Raw genomic sequence first — 16,600 nt, 5'->3', positions numbered from 1 at the left:
TGGCGCGCGAGGAGGCGCGGCGCGCGCGCGCGCGTTCGCGCAGGAAAATTCATACAAGGAACCAGTAGTCTTCGGCTTCGGGGACCCGAGCACGAGCGGCGCGGGCAGGGCGCGCGAGCCTGAGCTCGAGCACGAGCGCTCTCTCCGCATTGGCTCCTATCAGAAATAGGTGGGGCTGAGGAGCTTCCCCATTGGCCTGAACGGGACGGCCGGGGCGGGGCAGTTAGCATATTAGGCTGCGCGTTCGCTTTTGCGAGAGGGCGGGGCCAGAGGTTTCGTTTAGTTGTCCCTGCAGCTGGGGAAGGTAAAGCGGCGACGGCGGCTTCAGGAGCTGTGGGTTCCCCGGCTGGGAGCTGGGGGCTCGCGGGGTGAGTAGTCGCGCCGACACCCTTCTGTCAGGCCTTCTTGCCTTCGGCCCTGCCGCCCACCCAGTTTCTCCCTAGGGAGGGGACCCACCTGGTTCCCCGGGCAGACTTGAGAAGGGGCGGCGGCGCGGGTACCCCCGGAACTGGGCGACGCGGCGAGGGCGCCCCAGCCTGGAGTGACCCCCCCTTGAAGCGCCCCATTGCGCCGCTGGAAGGGTTTCCCCGCTGCGGGGCTAGGGCTGTATTTTGGGGTGTGGGAATATGAGAGGGTATGAGGAGGGGCGGCGGGTCAAGGCCGCCCGGCGGGGCTCCCCTTAGCGGTGGGTCTGCGGCGTTCCCGCCGCCCCCGCGGCGCTAGCTCCCTCGGGCTTGCGGCGAGGGAAGCCCCTTCCCGCCGGGGAGGAGTCTTTGCACCGGAGCCCCCCTCCCGAGTTCCGAAAGAGCCCGGGACCCACCGAGGGCTTAGAGTCGCGGCCCTGGCCCAGCTGACCTTGGCTTCCCGCGAGGGTGGTCGAGAGACCCACCGCTTGCCCCGCGGCTCCTCCAGCCTCTCCCGAACAAGTTTCAGGCGTTGCAATGAAGTTCAAGACTGGCATAGTGAGGAGGAGCAAAATTGGCCCTTTCCCAGACGTTCGTACCCTTTGTACCCTCATAGAAATCAAATCCTGGGCTTTGGAACCATCTCGCAGAACGAACAGGTTCTGTTCGCATTGACTCGTTTTGTGCCCACGTTGGGGAAAAAAATAACCCGAACATATTTCAGTGTAAAGGCAGATCTTCCTTGAGGGTTTTGTTTTTCGCTTCACTTGAGTGCTAAAGCACAGATGTCTGAATAAGAAAAACCTGACCTTAGTTTCTTAGATTAGACGGATGCAGTGATATTTAAGTAGTTGCATATCCATGTTCTGTTTAACACAATCTACTTTAATTGGCTGAAATTTAAGCTGATTTTAGAAAGTATCGCAGACACGGAATAATTTTTTCCCGTGCATCTGAATTAGGTTGGTTTGGACGTAACGGTTATGTTGTTAATGTGAAAGATTACACAAATTAATTTGAGAGCATTTGACTGAAACAGGAGACATAAATATGTACAGAATAGGATTATCGTTTTAGGTAACATCTGCTGGAACATTTCCAGCTTGTTCCTGTCTTGCCTTTAGGGTTACAAAAAAGGCATCTTTATCGAGGTTATTCTGAATTATGTGAATGACATTTAGATGTAAATTTGTTTTTAATTCTTTTAAGGGTTTTCAAATGTTTTATAAAATGTATAGAAGCTATGTTTACTTGTCTCTGATATTGAAGCGGGGGTAGTATCTTTAACCCAATTAGGGTTCATTAATAATAAATTTTTTAAAGAGTGTACATCTTTTTGAGGACATGATAGTTGAGTACCTTAGCGATTGTTAATTTCTTTATTAAAAGTACTATTTTGGGTTTGAGCATTTTTGGCGTTGACATTGGAACAGGAGTAAGGAAGCCTGCAGCAGTATTACCAGTTTGACACCACCAGTGGGTGTTTCTGTTGACAAATGCAGAGAAGAGAACATTTGGGAAGGAAATCTTTTTTTTTTTTTTTTTTTTTTCGGGGGCGGGGGGTGAAGGGGGAAGGAGCCAGAAGAGAGAAGCCGTAGAACTAAAGCTGCCAGCACAGTGTATGCTGAGCATTTCACAAGTACATGGAAACCTAATTAGGATAAAAAAAAATCCAGTTTGGTTGTATTAAATAATAGAACTCCACAAGAGGCATGCTAAATAAAGTTAATCATTTCTAGAGCGTTAAATAATCTATTTCAGAGGCGTTGGAGAGTCTTCAGTTGGAGAGTGTCAAATCCTTGAATTGTCTTGCTTTTTTAAAACATAATGCAACACTTAATTTGATATATATGTATATATGTTTAGTATTCTAATTCTGCTTATTTAGCATGTTTCCTAAGCGTAATTGTTTTAAAAACAAAACTTGGTATATTTTTTAAAATAATTAGAAATAAGCATTCTTTCTCTAGAGAGGATTACTTTTTTCGTGCTCAGATTTGTAATTTATTCATGACTTTGGGGCTTGTGGTAGGAATGGATTTTTTTACCCCTTTATCTCAGGTTTTTGATGTTTACTTATGCAAGTTCCCTGGACGGAATCTGCCATTATTTTCATTGTAATTTTCTTGGAGTTATTTAAACTAGAGTGTGGCATCTACCGTATTCCCTGGGGTTTCAAAATAAAAGGCTCCTATTGAGGGAAATTGCAGGGCCATCTCGCATAGATGAGTAATAGAAGGTTGACTGATTGCGAATCAGATATATTCTGTTCCAAATATGCTGCATGGGGTTAAAGCAGTCTCATTTAATGAGAACCAGATTTTAGGTGGTATTTCTACTTTGAAGGTGCTGTATTGTTAACATTACAAAGTGAAATACAGAGGTGGAGAAATTACTTCAAGTATGTCCCCCACCACCCACCTCCGACCAGCCTTGTTTCTCCACTGTGTCCAAGAATCTGAGAGACTCAACAATGGTTGCATTGTTGGAAATGACAGTGGCTTCTGTTGCAGGAATTTAACCTTTCATTATGATTTATGCTTCAATTTATTTTGTGATAGAAAATTCAGCTATATCTGAAAATATGGCTGTAGGAAATTTTAAGGAGGTAAGCAGAGAAAATAAGCCTTCAGCGTGCCTGTTAAAAGTTTACCTTTTTTCCCCTTCCATTTTGATAACTTTGATGGTTATCTCCTTTATTTTCTCCAGATAATAGAAGGTACGCTAATATGGTAGTTTGTTTTTGGCAGTTAGTTGGGGATATGACTTTTTCATGTAATAAATTGATGTCAAATAATAACAGAAGACATTTGAGAACAAATGGAATTCACATGCACAGATCCAAAATGAGAGGGAAGTCCTTTAGGTAACCCTTAACTTGGGTACAAGAACAGCAAAATTGGAAGTATTAAGTTGCTAGGTAGAAAAGGCTGTTTACTCAGCATTTGATAATTTTAGATTCTAAAGTTTAATTTATTGGCAACACCAAATTTCTTGCTAGAGGAGGAGAAAAAATCTCAAAGAATCTAAAAGATTATCATCTGGTGATGGTGTCAGTTGGATCACATTTCAACTTAAGAAAACGATGCAATTAAAAGACTACATTTGAACTTTCAGTTTGGGAGGCTTTTCCAATTTACTTTCTATCTTAAACTCAACGTTAGAAATTTTTTGTTGGCAATGCATCGCTTTAGTGTTTGGATTCAAATTCTTGATCGTTTCTAGAATGTTTCCTTTATATAGAGCGGTGCACGGATGACTGAATTACACAAAGGTCTGGCCTATTTCTCGTTCAAGTTTTTGTATACTTCTTAATACTGAGAAAGGAACTTGGGTGCGATTATGTTGGTGGGTATGAAAGCCAAGAGTGAGGACCTCCTACCCGAAGAGACTGATAACATTTAGACAATTCAGATTTGGGAATTAACAGAAAATTATTACATTAAAGGGAGCAAGCCCATTCAGGTCTTTGAGACTGATTGTCAGCACTTTGAATTAAGTAAGCTCTTTATGTATTTAGAAATATTTTTTGTTCGAGATAGTTCTATTAGGGTCAAGTTTTGGGTGTTGTCTCTCTTTGGGGCAATCTTCTCTATAATAATTATTATCTATTTATTGAGCCTTACTGAATACCAGATACTATGGCAAATAACTTATTTGCATGGATATATGTGCATACATGTGTTGTACGAAGTAGGTGTTTTTCTTAATTCCTGTGTACACTTGGCCAGATGGGCTCAGAGAGAGAAAATAATTTGTCCAGATTACCCAGCTAGTCAGCAGCAGAGGCAAAACTTCCATCCAAACCGGTCTAACTTGAACCTGTGCTCTTCAAAACCGAGCTTCTGCTTCTCTTTAGGAATCTGATTCCGTTCCTGGGGTGGTACTAGAGGTAAAAATGTGCCTCCTACAGTTCACAGGCTACACTGGCCGCCTAACCTTTAGTCACGTGGGAGATGGACTCAGATTCATCAGCACTGCTAGATAGGACAACTGGAAGTGCAGACTTCTCTAACAGGGTCATTAGTTTCCTCATAAACGAAGGTTGTACCTAATTATTTACACCCCAAAATGAGTAGCTGTTTCTAATGATCCACTTGGTATTTCATATTTTTGCAAGTTCCATTATAACTTTTGACTGATTTCGATTAAATTTGCTACACTAATAAAGGCTATGAAGATATTCTTTGAATTCAATTTTGTGATTTGATGAACTCTTGAAGTAAAATGGCAGCCATTACAACTTGCAGATGGTATCTCTTCTGTAAATGTAATGACCTAAGCGAAATGAAATCTGGAGGTAAAGTCTGCAGAGGTATGTTAGTTGCTTATTAATACATAGAAATTGGACTCTGACAAAAATTCTTCTACTTGAGAGTAGAGTTCTCTGCTACTTAAAGCCTCTTGTGATTGTGTGTGTGTGTGTGTGTGTGTTTAAACAAGACCCATCTCTAAGAGAGCCAAGCCATTGCTTAGCCGAAAGGAATTCTCAGAAGTCTGTGTTAGGGAGGGAAAAGACTTAATATTTTATTCAGAAATTGATGAGAATCACTTTTGTCACTTATTAGAGTTAGAAAGGAGTGATGAATATCGTAAGAACTTAGGGCCAGAAATCAACTGGCCGAAGTAGGACAGTTATTCTACAAAGGTGGGACGGACCTACACATAAATAGTTCTTGTGGATTTATCAGGTACAGGTTTTCAGTATGCATTTTTAACAGCTTTATCGAGGTGTACTTTACATACTATAAAATTCACCTGTTTTAAGTGTACCATTTAATGATTTTTTTGTAGTAAATTTATGCAGTTGTATAGCCATCACTACGAACCAATTTTAGAATGTTTCCATCACCACAAAAAGATCCCTCCTGCCAACATGCATTTTTTTACCTTCCTTACTTGCTTCTACCTAGATCCCTTTAACATCAGATACCGATAAATCATGTAGACCTTAACAAGATACCTTTAAAAAATATCTTCTTACACATTATTACAATTTCTTAGTACTTCTTATATTTTCACAAATTTTTGCCTAAACGTAATACATAGCAAAATATAAAGGACAGTACTGGAAATGGCATAAATTACCTTATGTTTGTGGTTTTGATTTGATTTTTGTCTTGGTCTTTTTTAAACTAAATAAAATACAATGTTCTTAATAATATGTTGGAAATGCAGGAAAAAGAAATCAAGGTAAAAGTCATGTAATTATTGAGCAAGAAATTTTTTTTTTGAAGGATTTAAGACCATGGGCAAAATCATTGGTTTTCTTGATTTTTAAGCCAATAACATTGTGCGTTTTACTGTTTGAGCTCTAATTCAAACACGTCTGCTTTCTGCGTTGCTTCAGATTGGATCGTTGTGGGATTTAGAAATAGCTTAACCTGAGAGATCTGTAGCTGCCTGCATCATTTTCCTGCCTGCATTATTTTCTTTTTAGTTACCCTCAAGCGTGGATATTGTGGGGTTGTGGGGGGCGGATGGGGCAGTAAAGCTAACTTGGGAACGAGTTGTACAGGATAGTCTGATGCCCATCAGTTCACAGGTGTTCTTCTTTGCTCAGAGTACTGTGTGTGTAGATGGACACTGCAGATAAGATAGCTTAGGGATGCTAATTTTGGGGTTTGCCTAATAGAGGTATGCGATGGTTTGGTTGGCAATAAAGTGTTTTTAAAACTGTCTAACCTTTCATTGCTTTTAGATGAACATTTCTGGATGAAAAGTGATCCTTACAAGTGCCAGGCAGGTAAATCAATAACTCCTTATGTGGTAGTTTGTGTCCGGATTTTCAATGACCAACAGAATGGACAGCACTGCTAATAGTTTACTGTAAATTCAATCATAACTAGTTTGAAAAAGGTTACCTTTAAAAAACAAAAAACAAAAAACTCTTAACAGCTATGGCTGTATATGATTCTGTTGTTAGTTTCTATCCTTTGTAAGAGAAAGTTCTAATATCAAATATTAATATATGAAGTGCCTTCTGACATTGTAACTTTTTCGACTTAAAGGGAAATAGCGATTTTGAAAATAACAGCTTGATTTCTGGAAGTTAAAATATATGGATGAATGTGTGTGTGTGTATATATATATTTTAAGACTGCCTTAAATTATTTTAGGTAAGTTGCAATTTCAGATCTCAGTTTGTATTATGCCTAAAGATTAGGTTCTTGGCTGTGCAAGATTGTATTATAATAATCAGATTAAGTGCACACTCACTCATGTGAGGAAGATACGGCAGCTAACAATGGGGATATGTAATAGTTGAAGAACGACTTACTGACTTGGATTTGCCCAGTTACTCACCCCAATATTGGCCAAGAGTAGAAGCTACGTTCCTGATGAGTAGAATCCTTCAGAGATTACAAAGGCTGGTTCAGGTGTGACATATCCTAGCATTTATTCACATACCCCACCCTGGTTTGTCAGCCTGTTGTAGGACATATTAGCTTTACTTGCTAGTAATTATGATTAGTAATATTGCCACTAAAATTCAAGATTAGCATTGCAAAGGAAAATAAAAAGTTTTAATTGTTAATAATCAAAACTAGGTGAGAAAGACAAAAGCTAATTTTGTGCTAATTGGCATTTCATACTTTATTAGTTTATCTTTCAAAAACAAGCTGTCCTACATCCTGAAGATCTATTCTTCATTTAGCAAATGCTAATTGAGTGTCTACTATGTACTAGATTGTGATAGAGGCTGGACAGAGTGATACATGAAAGAGAAGTAGGCCCTGCCCTCAAATAATTTACAGTCTTGAGATGGAGGCAGAGGAGAAGTACAGGGCACTATGGGAGTATATAACATGGACTCTGTCCTGAGGGGAGCAGATAGGAAGGACATACTGAGGAGGTAACATTAAGTGAGACCTAAAGGATGAGATGGATATGGTGTATTTAGAGAAATAAGTTTTCCTGGCAGAAGGTGCAAATGCCCTCCGGCAAAGTGAGAGGCAGAGGCTTTTGAAAAACGGAACCTTTTAAAGCACTGAAAGAAATCCGAATGGCTGGAAAGTTGAGAAACAGGTGATGAAGCAGAAGTAGGCTGGGGCCAGGTCTGGAAAAGGCTTAGTAACGGCCAGCTGCTGGGCTTTTGAACTATCCTAAGTCTCCTGGGAAGCTATTGAAGGTTTTAAGCAGGGATGTGACATGAAATGAAATGCCACAAAAAACAAGAGTTTCAGCTCAATGAAACCTTGATAACTTACCTAAAAAGTCAATTCTCTCCAGGGTAGAATTTTCTTCTCTAATCTCATTAAAGTTTTTGCAGTTGCTTCCTTGATTGATTGTCATCTGTGATACTCTTTTCATTGTTTTTGTAGAAATTACCTTTAATTTTCCAAAGGCTCCTCTTTTTCTTTTATCCTTCACCATTTTGTTAACCTTATATAGGAATGTCATTTCTATTTATAACTGAGTTAAAATTTTTTCTAACAATTTTAGCTCTCTTCCATATTTAAACTTAAAACTCTGCTGTTTTTTTCCCCCCAGACACCTTTAATCTGCTCAAGTTATTTAATGTTTTAATAAAATGTTTCATTAACTGTCAACATTAAATTTGCTTTATTCCCCCCCAAATACAATGTCTTAGGTCTAGTTTAATATTTTTTCAGCATTTGTGCTATTTCATAGTTGATAAAACCTCATTTGAGCACCTACAGTGTTTTTAGAGAATTTTATTAATATTGTTTAGGCTTACTAATCATTAGCAGGAGTACCATTTTCAAATCTGGTTTACGTTCCGTCATCGTTTCATTTTTTATATTAAATTGGTCTCTGTTGAGCTGCTTATGGTCAGGCGAGCTGCTGTATATAAGTGCTGTAAAGGTGTTATTTTATATATCCTAATTCGTTTTTTCCTCCTCCTACGGTAAGTGTCCCTTTGCCCAGTTCTTTTTTGGAAATCCTTAGCCATGCTAAATTTTTGCTTGCCTTGATGATTGAATGAACAGTCATTCAGGTCTTCCTTGGTGTAAAGTTGTTAGTTTGTGCCTGTATGGAATGCTGTAGCCCACTTTTCCCCTCCACATATACAAAGAAGTCACAGCATCACTTCCTTCTTCAAATATTTCCTTTGAAATCTACATTTTGATGCAGCCTCTAACTTAGCTCACTTTGGCCTTAAGTTCTGAGGTTTTTCTGAACCATTCTATACTTGCTCTGTATTCTCGTTGCTTTAATCTTTTTTCCTCTCTTTTTCTCTTTTTTTTCTGGTGCTGGTAACTTGAAGAGTTTACAGGGGTTTGTGTCATTACTTTTTTCATGTCCTATCCAGCCCAGGTCATTTATTTTAAAAGAATTGCCTCATTTCACATTTTTGAGTTTGCAACTGATGTTTTTGTGCTAGTGGTTTCTGTAGCATCCGAAGCAACTGCCCTTGATTTAGAGTTGTGCTTTCAAGTCTGTCCCTTTGTGCAGGATTGGTAAAGGAAGGCCATACTTGTCTTTCTTTGGCTGACAGGGTAAAGGTTTGGGTATCTTGATGTCAAGTGTTGTTCAGGCAACTGAAAGGGTATCAGCATCATGGTAAGTGATAGACAAAGCCAAGCTGCGGTGTTGTGTCGTTATGTAGTTTGCAATCTGGCACCAGAGGCAGAAAACAATGACGAAGGTACAGGATGATATGTACGTGAAGATGAAAATACAAGGTGCTGGTACTCTAGGCCAGGACAGGTGCACTTAACGCAGACTTAAGGGGACTGGGAAAGGCAGTGATTCCTGAGAGTTTGTGAAGAGTCTTAAAGGAGGCCAAGAATGTCAGGTGGAGGAAGGAGTTTCCTGGCAGATGGTGTATTCAAAGACATGGATTTAAGAATGAGCATATCAAGCCGGAAGGGTAGTAAGAAACAACATGGATTTATGTATTGCATGCCTCGCTTTGATGCTTGTACCCCAGCTACATCCTAGGATCTTGATTTTCTTTCTTTATGACCATCTTTTGGCTTTTTTTCCTGCCCATTTTCACTTTTACCTGAGAGTATAGGAGGGACATACTAAGACCAGGAGTTTAAATAGGAGTGGGCCTTTGGAAATATGGCTAAACAGATGGTATCGGTTTTCTACCGGAAGCTCCGTGGAGTCATGGAGCGCTGACTGTCGCCTCAGCATCTAGTGCATTGCCTGGCACATAGGAAATGCTCAATAAATATTTCTCTTATGAAAGGCGTGCCTCTTTTCCGTCCCCTCCCCATCTCCTCCTGTCAGTACCTTCTTCCTTGTTCAGTAGCTTTTCTTCCCTGTCAGATACCTATCTCGTGGTTCTTCTTCTCTGCTTGGCCTACAGACACGCTTGTCCTGTATCTAGTCACTGGGCCTAACTGTTACAATTGGATCCACATAGTGTTTGACTGTGCTGATGTCATACAGGTGCTAATGGCTCTCTGTGGGGCTCCCGAAACTTTTCTACCAACATTTACAGTATGGAAGATGAGGGGGAGGCCAAAGATGACACTTATAAGAGTGACATTTCTTTGAGCTTTTTTCCACGATTTACTGCAGGAATTCATTGAAGTGCTGAGCGAGCTCTATTCCATAATAAACTTGTGTGTGCATGTGTATGTGTATTTGTATATATCTGCATTTTACATTACTTTGCCATTAAGCAAAACAGACATTCTCTGAAGATGTTTGCTTATTTATCATGTCCCCCCCACCCAGATTACTGTTTATGTCCCTCAGATTAGGAAGCTGCTTTTAAGTATGTGACCACATTGAGGTAAAATATTTGCCTTACAAGAAGGCCCTCTGGGGATGCAGTGTCCTCACCAAAGAATCCACTGTACAATAATAGCCGGTTAGTTAGATGGATCTTTTTGTTTTGTATTTTTAGCATGTGTAGTGGACTTTTAAATACCCTCTCTCTATTTTTTGTAATTTCTCATATTACACGTCTCACTTTCCCAGAAAACTCACATTCCTAATTTTTTTTACAGCTAGGATATGGGCTTGTGACCTAGGTTTGACCAGTTATTTACAGAGAGCGAGACTTCTGAGCATTGTGAGGTGGCCATCATGTGTAGTTGATTGATGACCTGGTGAGCATGTTGACACACGTTTGATTTTTAAGGAGGGACAATGGCAGAACTTATGGCATTATCTCGAGTGGCATTGGTGCTAAGTGGTGGCATCTTCATATTCTCTGATCATCTGTGATTTGTGCTTAGATGTTGTATTAATTTTGGAATATTTTCAACCATTATCTCCTCAAACGTTTTTGTCCCATTATCCTATTTCTGTGATTCCAATTACCAGTATGTTGGAACATTTGATTTTGTCCCACAGCTCTCAAATGTTCTGTTTTATTTTGTTTTCACTCTCTTCTTGAAGTGTTTTGGTTGGGGTAATTTCTATTGTCCTGTCTTCAAGTTCACTGATTCTTTCCTTGGCTGAATAGATTCTACTGAAGAGCCCATTGAAAGCACTCTTAACTCTTAACTGTTTTTAATTTTTAGTATCTTCATTTTATCCTTATAGTTTCCATCTCTGCTGAATTACCCATCTGATTTTGCATGCTGTTCTCCTTTCGGGTTAGAGCCCTACACATATTACTCATAGTATTTAAAATTTCATTTTAGATATTTCCAATATCTGCTTCTATGTCTAGTTCTGATACTTCTTTGACTTTTAAGTATTTTTTTCTTTGCCTTTTCATATACCTTGTGATTTTTTTTGTTGCATTTTTGTTATTTGCATTTGTGTTGACCTATTTTGTAGAACAATAGAGACTAATGTGCATAATTTTGATGTCGTAAGTGGACCTTTCCTGCAGGGATTTGAATTAATCTAGTTAAGGGTTGGGCTGGATTTGAATTTGGTTGTTGCTATGGTTACCCTCATCGTACCTCAGGCTTCAAATTCTCTCGGAGATAGTTTGTGATTAGGGTGGGAATCGATTTATTTTATTCTGGATTTTAGATCTTCCTTTTGAATTATGCCTTAGAGAGCATCTTTGTACTTGCTCTTGTTCTTCTGACCCTCTACTGGTAGCATTCTGCTGTTTACTTGCTACTGGACATTGGTTACCTTGGAGGTAGGGAGTGGTGGTGGGCTGTGGCTGTGTTCTTTTGTTCTGATTAAACCTCAGGTTTAGGCCTGCACCCTGTCCCAAGGTCTTGCCCCTCCCCAGCCCTCCCCTGGCTATCCTGGTGGGCTCAGTGTAGAATCTTGTCAGTCTCCCAGGAGTAGGGTACCCGCCTTTTTTCCCAGCTGCAGTGAGCGTTCACTCATGCTTTAAGGGTAGAGAGAAGTGCTTATTGATCTTCCTTTCACAGATATGAAGGCTTTTCTTCTCTAGTGGAGATAGGGAGAGAAGGGTCTGGGTGGTTTTCTTGTTCCCAAGGCACTGCTGCAGTGCCCTTCCCCCAAGGCTTGCATCATAATGGGCATTCCTAAGGGCTTTTGCCTCTGTGCGAGTGCCTGGTGGGGTTGGTGGAGGAAGATCCTGCAGAAAGTTGGGGTCTCCCCAATTTCTCTACCCCCATCCCCCTCCCCCAGTGGCTCATACTGTCCCTTCAGCAAACCACATCAGGCTTTTATCAATTTGCCAGTTGTTCTAGCTGAACTCCTGTAATCGGTGTCCAGTTGCGGACTACCCCAGGTGAGCACATGGCTGTTTTCCTCCTTGCAGACCCTGTCTCTATGAAGAACTGAAGATACCGAGCTAATTGGTTGTTCCATGATATGTTTAGTTTAAAGAAAGTCATGAATTTGAAACTCAGCCAGATCTTTTTCAGTGGAAGAGAGGCAGCTATGTTCCTTCTAACTTTCTTGTTCCAGAGTAAAAGACAGGTTTGGTTACCCTTAAAATTTTAACATTCGCATTTAACTTAGTCTAAGCTTAATTATTATTCCCATCTTCCTGAATAAGACAAAGATTTTAAAATGTTTTATCTTTTAATCCTCATTCCCTCGTCCATGATAGTCATTTTATATGCTTTAGTTTTGCCTTATTTAAGCCACCTTAAGCCTATAAAAATAGTGAATATTTTTGCTCAGCGAATTTCTTTGCTCACCATTCTTCATTTACCCCATTTCTTCTTAGGTTGTTTCTTTCTTTATAATGTTCTTAAATGGTTCTTCTACTAAAGGCCTGTTAGTAGTAAACTTGGTCTTGGCATTTCTGAAAGTCTTTATTTACTTCACTTTTTTCTCTTGATTAATTTTGGAGGTGGGTAACAGGGTTTTACAGTGACAATTATTTTCTCTATTGTGTTTTGACAAGTCTTGTTAATGAGAAGTCTTTAGTCAGTTCAAATGTAATTTCTTTGTATGAAGGTAATTATCTTTTGTCTTGGGCTACCTTTAAGATTTTTGCCTTGTTTTTGATCTTCTGCAGTTTCTTCCTGATAGGTTTGGATGTGGATTTCGTTTTATCACACTTATTTGGGGTACTCCCATCAGTCTGAAGACTCATGTTACCTTCAGTTGCGGAAAAATATCTTAGTCGTTATCTTTTAAAATGTTGCTCCTCCATTTTCCATTTCTGGAAACATTATTTAGATATATGTTGGAGTTTTTCATTATATTCTTCACATGGCTTAAATTTTCTTTAATATTTCTTGTTTTTACTTCTAGGTGATTTAGTGTACTCATGTTAGAATACACTAATTTCTCTTTAGCTGTGTCTAGTCTATTATTTTCTAATCCATTTATTGAGAATTCTTACTAAAAACATTTGACTATATTTTTACATGTAAAAATTTGTTTTTTTTTTAAACTGCTTTTAAATTTTCATAAGGGCATTTTCTGTGAACATTTTAAAATAAAATTTTGTTTGCCTCTTTTGGCTTATTTTCTTAGCTGTAGTTCTTAAGGAACAAAATCTCTCATTTATACTCTCTCCCCTCCCTCCCTTTAAATTTCACATGCGTGTGTGCGTGTGTGTGTGTGTGTGTGTGTTTGTGTTTGTGTGTGGTTTGCAACATTTGACAATTTGGAAATTGCCTGTGCCTGGTTTGTGGGATGCTTCTTTGGATGGCTTTGTATTTGTCTCTGATGGGACCCTTTGGGTTCGCTGCTTGTGGAGAGTTTTTGATCTATTCTCAGATGGGTTTCTTTTAAAAAAAATTTTTTTTTAATTTAAAAATTTTATTTAAAAAAATTATTGGGTTGACATTGGTTAATAAAATCATAGATTTCAAGTGTACAATTCAGCAATATGTCATATGTATATTGCATTGTGTGTTCACCACCCAACGTTAAATTTCCTGTCACCAGTAATTTGACCCCCTTTATTCCTACTTACCTCCACCCTCTCCCCTTTCCCTCTGGTACCACTCATCTACTGTCATGTACATGAGTCTGTCCATCATGTTTATTTGTTGCTTTCAGTTTTATATCCCAAATATAAGTGAAATCATATGGTTCTCAACTTTTTCTGACTTATTTCGCTTAGCATAATCTCAAGATCCGTTCATGTTGTCGCAAATGGCAGTATTTTATTTTATGGCTGAGTAATATTCTATTGAATATATGTACCACATTTTCTGTATTCAGTCATCTATCGAAGGACACTTTGGTTGCTTCCATGTCCTGGCCACCGTGAATAATGCTACTATGAACATTGGTGTGCAAATATCTTTTTGGATATTTGTTTTCAAGTTTTTTTTTTGGATCAGTACCCAGAAGAGGGATTGCTGGGTCATATGGTAATTTTATTCTTAGCTTTTTGCTCAGATGGGGTTGTGACATCTGGAGAGTGTTGTGTATTTGGGTGCCATAACCGTGGTAGAGCAAAGACTTGGGTTTTCCCTTTCGCTTTGGTCACTCCTGTGCACAGCCCTGGGCTGCTGTGTGTAGCTTTTGTTTTTTCTTATTTACCCAAGGGCAACCCTTTGTATCTCTTGGCTTCATGCTGGTGGTTCACTTCTGGCTTCTTTCCCATGCACAGACCTGAGGCAATGTCTTTGATGTCCCGGTCCCATAATCATTTGCGTTTGCAGCCCTTGGTTTAGAGGGCAAGACTGAGCAGGTTTTTGTCCTGTGAAGAATCTCATTTAACAGGCTTCTTGTCTTTGTAGCCACTCCTTTCTATTTTAGTTTTCCTGCCTGTTGGTCAGGAAGGAGTTCATCCAGTTAAGAACCAGAAAGTACTTGCAACCATAGCATCTTCCAACTTGAACAGGTTACTTACCAAAAGTTCATTTAGATGTTGATTGTGTAGGACACAGTTCATATTGTCTGATCGGAATGATGTTATTGAAAAATGGGTTAGTTTCCAGGTAACTCTCAGGGGTCTGTTCTTTCCATTGTGCGGTCGAAGTTTGTATAGACTCTTTGGGACTGTAATCAGTATGAAGGTGATTCCCACGGGGAGGGACATTTTAACATTCTCGGTGAGAGAAGGGAGTGTGGTGATTTCCAGCCTCATTGGTCTTCTGTAGTGTGACCTGCCAGCTACCAGTTCCTGTTAGTGTTATCAACCCTAGCCACTGTTCTCAGTCCTGCCTCTGAATCATCACCACTCATGCTTCGCACACAACCTTGCCTCCACTCACTGAGAACTTTGAGGGCCTTCTGGCTGAGCTTCTGGCTCCATGTACAAATTTATCGGTGCCTTTGTCCCCAGAGCTGTCCTTTCCTCCTCTCTCAGATGATGAGGTGCTTGAGGCCAGTCCTTTGCCCAGGGTCCTCGGCTGCGCTGTTGCTGCTTTGACAGTCTTTTCCCATCAGTTATTCCCCCTCTAGTCTCCCTGCCCCACTCCCACTCCCCCCCCCACACACACATGTGTATCCCAATGTTTCTCAACCAGGGACAGTTTTGCTCCCCGGGGGACACTTGGCAATGTCTGGAGACATTTTTGGTTTTCATAACTGAGGGTGGTGGTGGCGTGCATGCTACTGGCATCTGATGGAGAGAGGCTAGGAATGCTGCTAACCCTTATAATGCACAGTGCAGCCCCCACAGCAAAGAATTAATTACCTGGGCCAAAATGTTGGTAGTGCCGAGGTTCGGCAACCTTGCAGCATCCTTAGTCTTGCTCATGACTCCTTTGTTTTTCCCTGCCCGTTATCTTGTTCCTATGGTTCTCATCCTAGAAAACCTTTCCTGAACCACTTGCCCACCTCTCTCCTAGCTACCTAACCTTCTCCTCCCCTTCTCATCTAAACTTCTGAGAGGGTGGTCCAGTGGTCTATACACAGTCTATTCATTTCTCATTCCTCAAACTTCACCTCTTGCTCTCTGGCTTTGCACCCCTCACTACTAAAACTGGTTTTCCCTCCCTGAGGTCACCTATCACCTCTTCTGTGCTGCATCTAGTGGTTTCAGTCAGTCCTAATTTTACTTAACTTTTCTGTTGCACCTGCCACTGTTAATGTTCCCCTTGCATCCTGATTGTCCATGTCCTCAAGTTTCTTTCTCTGCATCCTCCACGGGCTCATCTAGATCCACTTACTCCTTACTGCTCTTAACCTGGATTTGACTTCTTGGCTAAGTGTTATCATAGGTCATTGTCTCAATTACGCCCAGAGTTTCAGTTCTACTTATATGTAGATGTTTTTCTAAATTTCTAAATTCTTCTCCACCTTTTCTCTACAAGCTTCAGACTCATTCTTAATAATCTGTTGGAAATCTATACCTGAGCATTTTACTGGTACCTGAAACTCAGCATATCTGATGTGCAAGTGCAGCATCCTTTCCTCAGACGACTTATTCCTCCTCCTTAATTAAAAAAAAAAAGTCTCGTTACTGTTTCCACCAACCACCTAGGCTGCTAAGGTAGAGATAGTTGGGTCTTGTCCAACTCAGATATATTATCTACAGTTGCTGATAAGATATAAAAATCTGATTTTGATGTTATCACTGACCTGCTTGACAGCCAGCAGTGGTGCTCTCAAGTTGATAGCAGAGGGAGATCAAGGTAGGAGAACGTCTGAATTCCTTTATTTGGCCCATCAGGCTCTCTGGTGTGTTCTCTGCCTACCTACCTCTTCAGCCTCACGTCCTTTCCCTGTCTGCCTCGAACACTGTGCTCCAGCGTGTAGAGTTCCCCATAAAATTGTTTCAAATTTGATGTTTTTGCATATGCTATCTCCTTGGCCTGGAATGCAGTGTTTTCCTGCAGAGTTTGTTAGGTGCTAGCTCTGGGTGGTGGGACTCCCTATTTCTCATGGAAGCTACAGTTAATTGGCACCTTTCTCCACTTCTCTGGCTCAACGTTATTGAGTAGGAGTCCTCGTTTGAACTATCCTGT

The 16,600-nt window shown here is 40.3% G+C and overlaps 1 protein-coding gene across 7 annotated transcripts in view; it reads left to right on the top strand.

Annotated features, from left to right (window-relative positions):
* The first annotated feature begins 263 nt into the window (after nt 1–263).
* CDKL5 (cyclin dependent kinase like 5) overlaps nt 264–16,600 on the top strand; it is a 146,938-nt gene continuing 130,601 nt past the window's right edge. For all 7 annotated transcript variants that reach the window (XM_006911629.3, XM_015589165.2, XM_015589164.2 and 4 more), the window contains exon 1: nt 264–368. The gene's annotated coding sequence lies outside the window, so the exon portion shown is untranslated. The remainder of the gene's footprint in view (nt 369–16,600) is intronic.

The sequence above is a fragment of the Pteropus alecto genome, unplaced genomic scaffold (assembly GCF_000325575.1).
Source record: "Pteropus alecto unplaced genomic scaffold, ASM32557v1 scaffold23, whole genome shotgun sequence".
In the NCBI taxonomy this organism is placed as follows: domain Eukaryota; kingdom Metazoa; phylum Chordata; class Mammalia; order Chiroptera; family Pteropodidae; genus Pteropus; species Pteropus alecto.
Note: the sequence above shows the minus strand (reverse complement) of the source record. Positions and strands in the feature narration are given on the sequence as shown.